Consider the following 14,695-nt stretch of genomic DNA (forward strand, 5'->3'; position numbering starts at 1 on the left):
AATACAACAAGAAAAAGTAAGACTCTATAGCCAAGGAGCAGGGTGGCCATCAAGTATTGGCAAGGATGTGGAGAAAAAGGAACCCTCATGCACTGTTGATGGGCATGCAAACTGGTAGCCCTTATGGAAGACAGTATGGAGGTTCCTCAAAAAATTAAATATAGAAATATCTTATGATATTTCAGTAATCACTATTGGGTATTCACACAAAGAATACAAAAACACTAATTCATAAGGATATATGCACCCTGATTTTACTGCAGCATTACTTACAATAATTAAATTATGGAAACAGCCCAAGTATCCATTAATGGATAAATGGATAAAGAAGCTGTGATACACACACACACACACACACACACACACACACACACACACACAGGAATATTATTCAGCCATAAAAAAACAATGAAATCTTGACATTTGCAACAACATAGATGGAGCTAGATAGTATAATGCAAAGCAAAATAAGTCAGACAGAAAAAGACATGTGATTTCACTCATATGTGGAATTTAAGAAACAAAACAAACAAAAGAAAAAAAAGAGAGAGAGAGAGACAAACCAAAAAACAAACTCTTAACTATAGAGAACAAACTGTTGGTTACCAAAGGGGAGGTAGGCAGGGAAATGGGTGAAATAAGTGAAGGGGATTAAGAGTACAGTATTTTTTAGTTCTCTTTCCTGTCTTGTAAGATGGTGGGTGAAAAACCTGAGAAGCTAGAAAATAATAAGAAGAATCCTGAAGCCAAGAAGGCCGATGCTGGTGGCAAGGTTAAGAAGGATAATCTCAAGGCCAAAATGCCAAAGAAGGGAAGCCCCACTGTAGCTGAAACCTGTCCTAATCAGAATTGGCAAATATCCTTGTTGGTTATGACTAGCTATGTATTCAGGAAAGATCATGTACAAGAGAAAGTATTCAACAGTTAAATCCAGGGTTGAAAAGAAAAGGAAGGAAAAGTTTCTTGCTACTGTCACAAAACCACTTGGTGGTGACAACAATGGTGGTATCTGAGTGTTTAAACTTTGCAAAATGCCTAGATATTTTCTACTGAAGATGTGCCTCAAAAGCTGTTGAGCCACAGCAAAAAAACTTTGAGTCAACATGTGAGAAAATTTTGAGCTAGCATTACCCCTGAGACCATTTTGATCATCCTCACTGGGTGCCACAGAGACAAGAAGGTGGTTTTCCTGAAGCAACTGAGCAGTGGCTTGCTACTTGTGATAGGACTTCTGGCCCTCAATCAAGTTCCTCTGCATAGAACACACTAGAAATCTGTCATTGCCACTTCCACCAAAAACTGACATCAACAATGAGAAAATCCCCAAACATCTCAAGAAGGAGAAGCTGTACAAACCCAGACATCAGGAAGGTGAGATCTTTGAAACGGTCAAGGAGAAATATGAGATTATGGAGTAGCACAAGGTTGATCAGAAAGCTGTGGACTTGCAAATTCAGTCAAAAAATCAAAGCTGTTCCTCTCTGTTTTCTCTCAGAAATGGAGTTTGCCCTCACAAATTGATGTTCTAAATTTCTTACGAAGAATCTAATTAAATAACTGATCCATTAAAAAAAAAAAAGTACAGCTATCCTGATGAATACTAATATGTGGAATTGCTGAATTACTATATTGTATACCAGAATCTAATATAACACTGCAAATTAACTATACTACGATTAAAATTAAAAAAAAAAAAAAAGGAAAGAAAAGATCAGGTCCTGTGTAGAAGAGTTCAAAGGAACTCTTCTAGAGTTTAGTTAAGGAATTTTTGTCAATCTCAGCTGAGTTCAAATACTAGTAACCTAAACAAATGATCCCCAATTCTCATTTTCCTGAAGAACAAGAAATGGCTTTCAATGAAAGATCTTCCACCAACACATTTAATTATCCTTTACCTGCAAGAGAACTGGCTTTTCATCATCCAGTCAAAAGCAAAGTTTTGCTCCATGTCTTTGTCTAGTTAGAAGGGTAATAATTCAACCACATAACCAATTTGAAATGCATCCTTTTCTTAGTTTTGTAATGAAAACAAAATTTTAAACAATATGTAGGAATGTGCCATTAGACATATTTTTGTCCTCACAAAAGACAATTACCTACTAAAAAATATTGTTTATTTGATCAATAATAATACTTTATGAGTTAATCTATGAATTTAAAGGTAAAGTCATTGATAATTAAAAGTCATCAATAATTTTCCAGAGCTAGAAATCACAAAATTATGTAAATTATAGTTGTACAGAATATTGGCTAATTCCATCCATGTCAGTATCAGATACCATACTAAAATTAAACATATTTTAAGTAGTGTGAAACTCCAGCAAATCAGACAAGAAAACATACCATGCAAACCAAAGTATATTCCTTTTCTGCCTGATAGTATGCTGATACAGAGAAAGGTTAGTAAATAAACTGATTGATCATCCCCAAGGCCCATTTTCTCATACTTCTCATATGAATTCCCTCATGCTCTCCAGGATACTTTCAGCTCCACCTGCCAAGTCTTGATCCTCACATTCTTGTCTGTAGTCATGAGCCTGGTAGTAGTGGGTATAGAGCTGCTTTCTTAGTATGGCTTGTTCCTAATATGACCAGCTGGGTATGTAAGAAACATACTTTGCCTATATAACAAAACAAACAAAAGTCTTTGACCATAATTCTTAATTAACATTCAGCAATTTTCTTGTTACTTTCTAGTATCTGTAAAACTTACACATCACATGTATCATGTTGACCTGAAAAGAAGCATTTTACCAGAACATTCTTTGACAAGCATTAGTGGGTCATCCAGTAAAGGTGTGTAGACATGGGGTCAGAAGACCCAGTGTGAATCCCAGTGCTGCTGCTTTCAGCTCAGTGACTGAGCATGTTATGTGTTCTCTTCAACTTTCAGTTTCCTCAGGAGTAAAACAGAGGTAACAACTCTCTCAGGTGATAGTTTTGATGTGAGTAAAAAGTGAAATAATACACTGTAAAAACTGTAAGGCAATACAAAAAATTGGGCACCACTTTTTTTTTTTTTTTTTTTTTTTAATGAGGGTTCAAAAAAATCTCTCTCTAGCAAAACCAGACTTCTCAGGTCACATTCACATCTCCAGAAAACTGACATTTCTCAGGTTGAAAAAAACCCAGCTCCATGTGTCTCTGTATGAAACTGAAAAGCAGGTGCACTTTGATTGACTAATGACTGTATAACTTTGAAGAAAACTAAGCTAAAACAGGATTTGGGTAATATTAAACTGAATCTGAGCAATATTAGAGGCAAGAAATTCTGCTAGGTTTTCAGCTTAAGAAGACAAAAATATGAAATAAAAATATTATTTCTCTCAAAATTTCTATAGAGGTTGTATTTATTGATGTCACTAGCCACGTTGTAAAACCTATGGATCACTTGAGGACCAACTATAATCTTTCTGGAGAGGAAGGAGAAACCCTTAATTTCTTCCTCTCCAAATAATCTATTCTCTCATATAGCAACATTTTTCCTTCTCGGACAGCCATCTGAGAATAGAATGCCAATGGAATATTCCCTATGTTCCAATAATTAATATGCCTCTCTCTATGTTCTTCTTACATCAAACCATATCCACTTATAGTGATGGTGGCTAAGTTTGCAGGCTAGAAAGATCTTGTTTATATTTGCATATCCATCACAAATACAATATATCGCATATACATCATATATATTTATCATACATATATATCATATATGACTAGTTGAAGTTGACTATATATCTAGTCACTATATATAGGACTAACCTGAAAGCACTGCATTATCAATAATGGCCAAAATCTTAACACATAGAAGAAAAGATTCACTGTTGGACTACAATTAAGAAGATATTAGAAGCAGCTTAGCATTTCCTTTCAGCCCTCCCACTTCCCTTTCTTCCCCCACAGCACTTTCATGCTATTCCCCTGTTGCCCAGATAATCATCACACACCCCCTACACAAACACATACACACACATACCCTACCATGACCCCTGCTACTTGCCTTAAGAATCTCTCCCCACCTCCTTTCAAACAAAGTTCCTTTAGTATCACTTGTCTTCTGATTATAGCAGTTCTCAAATATAAAACAGAGTTACCCCCTTTGTTACTGTGAATATTTACATGGGCATATACATTAATATATAAATACTCAAATTTTAAATCTATATGCCAACTCTTTGATCATGGCTTTTACAGACTATAATAGTCTAAGTGTAAAAGAGATATGTAATGATAGGATGATAATAGGTAGATGATAGATAGACAGACAGACAGAACTAGACAGATGACAGGCAGCCAAAAGTCAGGCATATATATGTCTGTGCATGTTTATATGTAAATATGCTCTTATTTGGGGGAAGATACCCTTTAAATCACACTACTTTTGACAGTTTCTTCTTCTATTATATGTGAGGTCTGCCATAAGAAGAAACTACCATTTTCCCCCTAAATCATGTAAAACATCAAACAATGGGCAAGACCTTTGTAAAATGCTTCTTATACTGCAAACCTGTCTTCCTTTAATCTTAGGTAAAAATGATTTCTAAAATTGGTTTTGAACCCTCAAATCATTCATGATTGTAGCACTCTATTCTAAAGTCTCTTTTCAGATGTCTCTATGACAGTTTAACAGAAAAATCATTTCTTTTCCTTTTTTTGAAAAACAAAAAAGCTACCTGCTTCAAGAAACTCCATTAGGGTTCTCTTTCAAAGATTACATGATTGGGAAATAATCTACAGTATTGAGATCTACCTATAGAAAATTATTATATTTAAGTCAATCATACAATATTTATGTTTTTATTCAACCCTGCAAATCAAGGAAATAAGTATAACCTCAGTTTTATGATGAAGAAAAGTATATGTACAACTTAAACTGACAGAGCCAAACATAACCTATAACTAGTAGACCCCTTGTAGAAATATCTGATGCACATGAAATTAAGAGTCAAGTTCTGTTTCCTTCCTCTCTGTGGTTGCTTCACAAAACAATTACTTCTAGCCAGTCTAGTGTTTGCTCTCCCTGCCTAGCAGGACCATGCTGAGAATCAAACGAGATAATACATTTTTAAACATTGTATTGCAAGATGCAATCAGAGAGGGAGACATAAGAGACTCTTAACTCTAGAAAACAAATTGAGGGTTGTTGGAGGGGAGGGGCAAAAGGGATGGGGTAACTGGGTGATGGACATTAAGGCATTATACACAACCGATGAATCGCTGAACTCTACCTCTGAAACTCATAATACGCTATATGTTAATTAATTGAATTTTAATAAAATTTTAAAAATAAAATAAAACACTGTATTGCTTCATTATTACTATTTAGGTAAATAACAATATTAATTATTGTTGGCTTTCCAGGAAAACAGTAACTTCCACCTTTATTATTAACTTCCAGAACAAAATATTTTGAGTAGTGTAAACTTTTTGACTGCCAAACTAGAGATATGAGGCATAAAAGCCTTGTTAATGATAGGATTTGTTAAGGAATTGCTTAAGATCTCATATGTTTTAAAGCAGAGTTTTTAGGGACAGTGGGAAGAATGCAAGGAGTTGAAGACATAATGTAACCGAACTTAATAAAGAAGAAGGAGTGCTGGGTAGAGTTCATAGACTGGGGTCTAGATCTTACCCAGCCAACATACCCTCCCTGTGACTCTAAACTCTCATCATATCTTCCCGTCCTTGAATTCCCTAAGTAACTGACCTCAGATTCACTTAAAATAATCTATTTAAATAGGGATTAAGTCTCTTTGTAACCCACTCCCTCTTCCTCGCTTTATGTATTTTATAAGTACACAGAACAGAAAAATTAAGACAATTATTATAAAATCAAAACTTATCTTCCTAAAATAATGCTTTCCCCTTGTCATTCTGCTCTGCCAAATTTCCAGTGTCTTGTTATTGACCTTAAGATGAAGTCCCGTTGGAATAAGCAGCCTATAAGATTCAGCACAATATGGTTTCACCCATTCATTCTCACATCACCTCTTAATACCCCAAGAGCATGGTTAAATACCCATTCCCTCTCCAGCTTCACATGCAATTCTTTCTACCTATTCAAATTCTACCCAACCTTACAGGTTACTATAAAGATCTCTATCTTTGTTGAAGACCTCTCTAGCTATTCCAAATCATCTCCATTTTTCAATATTTATACTTGTTGGCATCTCTCCCTCATTTTTGCCTTTTGCAATTTCCTGTTTCATAAGTCTGTGTCTAGTTTCCACCTCTACATTATAAACTCCTGAGAGAGGGATGAACTTGAAAGTAGAATCACAGCAGAAAAAAGCAATTAGTAGCATAACCAACAAAAATGAATGTGAACATAAGAGTTAACACTGCCAACCCCACAGAACCTCAAAATTTTCATAGTATTATTTTATGAGAGGAGATGACAATGTTGCTCTATTTGCTAAGAAGGACATATTTTACAGTGAGACTGAGTTTCCATCTTCTAATGCTATTATGTTTGTATACAGTTTAGTCATACTTTCCTGAAAATGCAGTAAATATCAGAACTGAAAGACCAACTGTTCCGATTAAGACTATCACCAAGGCATATATATATACACATATCATTAAAGATTTTTAAAAAGCAGATCTGAGATGATTATAGTTTAATTTGTACCTGGTGTAGGTGTCAATAATATTTTTGAACATCTTTAGCTATTTGTCATTCATTTCTTCCCCTTGAAATCTTTCTCTTTGAAAATCAAGGAGAAACGAGGCAAATAAGCAAAAAAATTCACCAAATTTTAACCCTTCCTCCTAAGCACTTCACACCCTTGTGCTCATCAGATTTTTAGAAGGCTGTGAATATGCCACTGTCAAATCAGACATTTGATGTGCAAGAAAAAAAATATGTGCAGAGATTGACATTTCTCAATTGTACTTCTTAAGTCTTTTTGAAGAAAAGTATTATTAAATGAAATAGAATTAATCAAGATATAAATACTCTGTGCCTATGTCTATCACTTAGCTAAGGTATTTTATATCTTATAAATTTTACATTTTTCCACAACTTAACACATTTTAGTTCCTAACTGATGGAGCAGATTAAAGGTAAACAAAAAGAAGGCTGGTGAGAAGTATCAAAAAGAAGTGCCAAGGGGCTAAACTCTGGAGTACTGGAAATAATGATAAAAATTTATACAAGTCACTGTGACATACCTGGTTTTGAGGCCAAGCTGACAGATTATGAAGGAACATTGAGATAAGAGTAGAAAACCCAAATCAAGAACAAATTCACAAATTAGAGAATTTAGCAGAAATATACAGATGGAGTATCAAAAGAAATCTGTGCAAAAGCTAACATGGGTGGAATATTTCTAGGTAAAAGCTACCTATTTGTCATAAGTTGAGTTTTTCAGAAGTTGTGATGGTAGAATTGACTTTGCTTGGATTGATAATTATTATTCCCCTAGGAAAGTCCTCTGAAGGCCTTTAACTGAGATTCCATCATCCCTGATACTCCAACTTTAACTGAGTTGAATATGCATGTGCAGAAGCACCCCTCACCTGGCTCCATCCTTCTTCTGACCTAAACTGCCTCTTGGTCTCATATTCTCACCCTTATGTTTATTCAGATTTGTATATTCAGCTAATAGCTTTTCTTTCCTATTGAGCTTCTGCAACTCTGTTACCTATACCCTTTATGTGACCTGTTCACTCAGCTCCTCTCATTTCAGCATGAACTTCTCAAAAGAAAACACTGTACGACCTACTTCACATAATTGCAATGGCCCAGCTTTATCCTCATCAAAAACAGTATTACGAAAGAACCATGTACCAGCATGCCTTGCAAAATGAAGAAACCCTTGCACTGTGTAACATCAGGCCATAAGTTTTGAAGGTTTTTAATTCTTACCAATGGCAAAAAGTCCAAAAATTTTAAGGATACAAGACAGTTTCCATTAAAACACATGTTCTTGACTCAATTCAGTCCTAAGACCTCTTTCCTGGTCATGTGTTCCCTCTAAGACTGCCTTCAACATAAGTGACTTAGCCTTATGAAGTAGAACCTAAAGCCTTCCTTTACCATTCCAGTTTTATCTTACAATACATTTTGTGAGTAGCAACATCCCTTGTTGCCATTTTCTGACCAGAATCATAGCTAATTTTGGTATTCCATGACTTGAATACATCTTTACCTTCTTTCTCCTCCTTTTACCCAGTTATTTGCAACATAGTGAATCCCATAATAAAATTTCAAGAGTTAATAGAATATACCACCACCTAATATTATATAAAATATAATCAGAAGAAATTTTACTTTTGAGTCTCCTAATTGTTGAAAGTAAATTTGTCTCCACTCTATCAGTTCAATTTCAGATACTATATACATAGCAGATTTATAACTCCTCATTTTTTTATAACTCTCTTTCCTCAGGCAGGAAATTCCTCCATCTCATGATCCTATTCAATCCTAAGTACTCTTCAAACTTCAGCAAAAGAGTTATGTCCCTAAATGAACCTTCACAATAATACCAAATTTCCTAGCCTCCGACTCTGTCATTGTCCCTTCATATTGACCCCTGTACATCACAAGGAAGCCCACTCTCACCCCCCAGATCTCATTCGCACAAATGTCCTTGGAACTTTACCAGATAGCTAAGATAATACAATTAAATCAGATGTTTTATGAAGAACAGAGTTAATTCAATCACTAAGAGATTACTGATGTGAAGTTAGACTGAATGAGCTCAATAGCAGTCTGCATTACTTTAACTACAAAAGGATTAGCAATGAAAATTTTTAGGCACAATGCTTGCATCTTTTTTGATGTAGGATGTACCAAGGGATATTTAAGGGTAAGTGGGGACTTTATGACTCCTTAGGTGGGCCATTCATAGATGGCATCAATGCCCACATATCTTTTCATCAACTTATAACCAACAAAAGCTAGACTCTGAAATCCATATCCAAGCAGGAATCAAGGTAAACAGGGGGTTCAGGAAAACTATTCTAAACTCTTAAAGATCTTCGGTTGAATCTTCAACTTACTTTTCAATTTATCACTACTACTTATTCATCTTCAGAAAGATTATCAGCTTCATTATAATTCACCTAACTGGATCAATCTAGGCTCAATCTTAAAAGTGAGTGCTTTTTAAAATGTTATATGTAAGCCCCATAAGAATTAGCAGCTCTTTCTTCAGTTCTTTTACACCTGAACATAATTTGGACCCATCTCCTTCCACACAATACCTTCTGAAATAAGCTTTATCCCTCTATATTTCAGTTAGTTTCATTTAGATGAAAAGTGTAATACATTTGAAATTAATGAAACAGGGGCGCCTGGGTGACTCAGTGGGTTAAGTCTCTGCCTACGGCTCAGGTCATGATCTCAAGGTCCTGGTATAGAGCATCAGGCTCTCTACTCAGCAGGAAGCCTGCCTCCCCCTCTTTCTGCCTGCCTCTCTGCCTACCTGTGATTTCTCTTTCTGTCAGTTAAGTAAATAAAATCTTAAAAAAAAAAGAGAGAGAGAGAAGAAATTAACGCAACACTGTGTGTCAATTGTACTTCAATTTTAAAAGGTGTGTGTATGCAAAAAACTTTAAGACACTGATGAAAGAAAGTGAAGAAGGGACAAATAAATGGAAAGATATCCCATGTTCATGAATTGGGAGAATTAATATTGTTAAAATGTTCAAACTACCCATGGCAATTTACAGATTCAATGCGATACTCATCAAAATTCCAATGACATCTTTCACAGAACTAGAAAAGGCAATTTTAAAACTTTTATGGAACCAACAAAAGCCCTAAATAGCCAAAGCATTCATTAGAAAGAACAAAGTTGGAGGCGTCATACTTTCCAATTTCAAACTATACTCTGAAGCTAGAGTAATCAACACAGTATGGTATTGGCATAAAAAAATAGGCACATACACCAACGGAACAGAACTGAAGCCCAGAAATAAACCCAGGTATAGCTGATCAACTAATATTTGACAAGAGAGTCAAGAATTCTCAATGTGGATACAATAGTCTTTTCAATAAATGGTGTTGGGAAAATGGGATATCCAAATACAAAAAATGAAACTCAACCGCTCTCTTACCACACTCACAAAAAATTAACTCAAAGTAAATTAAAGACTTAAATCTAAGACCTAAAACCATAGAACTCCTAGAAGAAAACATGGGAAAGCCCCCTTGGCATTCTTGGCATGATTTTTTGGATATGCCACCTAAAGTACAATCAACAAGAGCCAAAATAAAAGTGTGACTACATCAAATTAAATAGCTTCTGCACAGCAAGAGAAACAATCAATAAAGAGGCAATATATGAAATGGGGAAAAATATTTACAAACCATATATCCAATATGAAGTTAATATCCAAAATATATAAGGAGCCCTGATAGCAAATTTATGACTCAACAGCAAACAACAACAATCAAAAAACAAATAACCTAATTTAAAAATGGCAGAGGACCTAAATAGACATTTTTCCTAAGACATACAGATGGGTAACAGATACATGAGAAAGTGCTCCCCATTACTAATCATCAAGGTAATATAAATCAAAATCACAATGAGATATCACCTCATGCCTTTTAGGATCTTTATTATCAAAAAGAGATAAATGCTAGCAAGGAGATGGAAAAAAGGAAACACTTGTACACTGTTAGTGGGAATGTAAACTGGTATAGCTACTATGGAAAACAGTATGGAGGTTCCTCAAAAAAACAAAAATAGAATTACAATATGATCCAGTAATCTCCCTTCTGGGTGTATACCTGAAGGAAACTCAGTATCTAAAAACAAACAAGCAAACAAACAAACAAAAAACACCACAACTATTTGTATTATTCACAGCAGTGCTGTTTACAATAGCCCAAACATAGAAATAATCTGAATGTCCATCAGTGGATGAATGGATAAAGAAAATGTGGCGTGTGTGTGTGTGTGTGTGTGCAGATAGATGAAATATCATTCAACTATAAAAAAAAAAACAAAGGAAATCCTGTCATTTTAAAAACATAGATTAACCTGGAGGGCATTATACTAAGTGAAATAAGCCAGACAGATATAGACAAATACTGCATGGTATCACTAAAAACCAAAAATTTATAGAAACAGAGAGTAGATTGGTGGTGGCCAGGGGTAGGGGTGAGGGAAAAAGGGTGAATGTGGTCAAAGCGTACAAACTTCCAGTTATAGACTGAATAAGCTCTGGGGATCTAATGTATACCTAGCTGACTATAGTTAACAATAATCTATTGTATATTGGAAAGTTAAGAAAGAAAATGTTAAAAGTTCTCACCACAAAATAAAAAACAAACAATAGAAAACTGGTAACAATGTGAGCAACTGATATGTTAAATAACCGTATTTTGGTAATTATCTCCCAATATATACATATATCAAATCATCACTGTGTTTATATCTTAAGCTTATACAATGTTATATGTCAATTATATTTCATTAAGCCAGGGGTGAAAGGAGTTGTGTGTGTGTGTGTGTGTGTGTGTGTGTGTGTGTCTGTATGAATTCTTTAGCCATAAGCATACTTCCTGAAAAGACATATTTGTAAAAGGTGATCCGGTTGACTGTATAGTATAATAAAACCCAGCACCAAAATTTCTTTCTAGACATACAACAGAATAAAGGATAATATTTTGCACTACGATTAATCTCACAAGCATCAAATTCTTTCTAAGGCTTAAATCCTAAATAACAGTGCAATATGATTTCCACTACTTGAATAAAATGATATTGGGTTTCTTTGTGATGATCCCATTATCAAAGTCTCCTGATTAAAAATTAGATAAGCATACATAATGAACATCAGAGAAGCATAAATAGGCTGGCATATTCTACAATAATAGCAAAATTGTTTAAACCTTCCAAAGGTATTCCTAAGCAGCAACACGGTTTTGCGTAAGTGATATCTAGGGGCTTAAAAGAATTAACACCAAAGCAGAATCTTCATCTAAACTTCTTAAATTTTTCCCTCAGGTGCATCTGAATAATTGACCTATCTACAGTTCAATGCCTAATATAGAATCAAACGACTCAAACGACTTGAAAATTAGCACCTTGTTATCTAAACGGCCGTTACCTAAGACCACATTTCTAAAAACTATTGTAATACTGAGAGAGTTTTACTGATTGAAGACTTAAGAGGCCTAGAAAAGGTACCAGAGAAAAAAGTTCCTGTTTTCTTAAAAGTGGCAAATTTTAAGAAAAGAAAAGAATATGGATCTCTCTGTTCTTTAAAGTTAGCCTCCTCTCCTTGTCTTCAAAAGATTTTGTAACAATGACAGAATCCTCTTTTTTCCTTATTTCTTCTATGAAGCCTTTCTTGCAGCTTTATCATCTAAAAACAAAGACCAAAACGCTTGAGATAGATATTAGAGGAAAGAAAGATTTCACCTCAGGTAGTGCGATGCAAATAGAGGTTAAGGCATGTTTATTTCCCTATACCTATGCAGTACTCCTATAAGGTAGTTTGTACTGTTAAGTGTTTAGTTTTAGATTATAAAACTTATTGATATGTTCAATGTGTTTAATTCAAACACGTTTATATCATTCGCTATATCCAAATATTGAAATCTACTTTCAGAATTCTGATGATTTTATTAAAAAGTAATTACTTTATACTCCATGATGCTCATATTTTTATATTTGGTTATTAACTAAATGGTGAATAAAACCATTTTAGAATGTTTTATGGGGCGCCTAGATGGCTCAGTGGTTTAAGCCTCTGTCTTCCGCTCAGGTCATGATCTCAGAGTCCTGGGATGGAGTCCTGCATTGCATCGCATCAGGGCTCTCTGCTCAGCAGGGAGCCTGCTTCCTCCTCTCTCTCTCTCTGCCTGCCCCTCTGCCTACTTGTGATCTCTGTCTGTCAAATAAATAAATAAAAATCTTTTCAAAAATATTTTAGAATGTTTTAATAGCTCTGATATTACATAAAATAAAGGCTTTAGTGTTCTCCTTGCCCTTCCCTGCTATAATTTAAATAGAATTTTCCATTTATCTCAAAAATAACTCTACCTTTTTCTTCCCTTTTTCCTTTTCCTTTTTTTTTTTTTTAAAGATTTTATTTATTTGACAGAGCGACAGAGAGCATCGAGGGGAGGGGAGCACAAGCAGGAGGGAAGGCCAGAAGGAGAGGGAGAAGTAGACTCCCCATTGATCAGGAAGCCCTATGCAGGGCTCGATCCCAGGACCCTGCAATCATGACCTGGGCCGAAGGTAGACACTTAACCAACTGAGTCACCCAGGTACCCTTTACCTTTTCCTTTTCTGAAACACAAAGTCCAGAAGTTGTTGTTGTTGTTGTTGTTGTTTTTAATTTACTGCCAAAATCATTCTTTAATCATAAAAACAATATTTTCTGACTTATTTTTTGAGTTAAAGGTCTTTAACTCCACTCAACTGTCACCACCATATACACTATACCTTGAGTTTAGATGCATATCTACCTAGAAAATGGTTGTAAAGGGCCATATTCCCCTTTAGAGAACAGATCAATTTAAAGGGAAATTTCTATGTTAAGGGTGTGTATGAGGAGATGCTACTGGCAAACTTTAAGCACCTATTCTGTCTTGCATGATTGCTACCAATTCCTACCAGACACTTGACCCACAAATAGTAAGATAGCTCTTTCTTCATTTCCTTTATACATGGACATAGTTTGGATCCATCTCCTTCCACACAGCTTCTGGTGATCTAAGAGTTTTATTCCAGTGAAGTCGTAGCTATATGACTAACATGAAGGAACCACTGTGCACAGACCCTGCTGACAGAACCAGCCTCAGGCTGTGGCAGCCACACTATGTCCGCAAGATTCAAAAAAATACAATTCTTGTGGGCACCTGGGTGGCGCAGTGGTTAAGCCACTGCCTTCGGCTCGGGTCATGATCCTAGGGTTCTGGGATCTAGCCCCGCATCAGGCGCTCTGCTCAGCAGGGAGCCTGCTTCCTCCTCTCTCTCTCTGCCTGCCTCTCTGCCTACTTACGATCTCTGTCAAATAAATAAATAAAAATCTTTTAAAAAAAATACAATTCTTGTGATCAGATTGAAGTATAAGCTAACACATATATAGGAGAAGAGTCCTTTGCTATATGATCAATTTTATATTATTTTGAAATTTCACATTAAAACAAACTAAATATGACAAAAATGTGGAAATGTGGGCAATTTGGACCTGGCATATGGCAGGGTTAAAATAAATATTTGCTGAATAAATAAATGAAATGTAAACCAACTCAGCCACAGGAGAGAGTTTCACAGGTAACACAAAACAAACAAAGACAATGTGGGGGAGGTGTCTAGGACAGTGTGTTCACTGTCTCTATCCCACCAGCAAGCCACTCTCTGGACCCAACCTCCCTCTATACAATGCCTTATTTTTCTACCCTCCCTTAAAAACAATTGTATCCTGATGTCCACACTCACTATTATTACTTCCACAACTTCCATTCATTTTATAGCTTATTTTTCAATCTGAGGTCATCTTTCCATAAGCCCCAAACTGACAATAGATGGCCAAAGTAGAGTAGAAATGGTGGTAGGGCCCCACTGTTGGGAGAGTGTAGGGTGTAGGTAGGGAGAAGTCTGGAAGATTACAGACATACCTGGAGTTTCTGTCAGCCATCAGGAGATGACTCAAAGGATAACCTGTTCACTTGTGGAGAAATAAAGTTATATGTCTGCATATCTGAGTTGTAACTATCAGTTTT

General features: G+C 35.5%; 1 pseudogene; it reads left to right on the forward strand.

Annotated features, from left to right (window-relative positions):
• Window positions 1-694: 694 nt before the first annotated feature.
• On the forward strand, window positions 695-1,529 carry LOC131834590 (large ribosomal subunit protein eL6-like; annotated as a pseudogene).
• The last annotated feature ends 13,166 nt before the right edge of the window (window positions 1,530-14,695 follow it).

Source organism: Mustela lutreola, chromosome 6 (genome assembly GCF_030435805.1).
Source record: "Mustela lutreola isolate mMusLut2 chromosome 6, mMusLut2.pri, whole genome shotgun sequence".
Classification (NCBI taxonomy): domain Eukaryota; kingdom Metazoa; phylum Chordata; class Mammalia; order Carnivora; family Mustelidae; genus Mustela; species Mustela lutreola.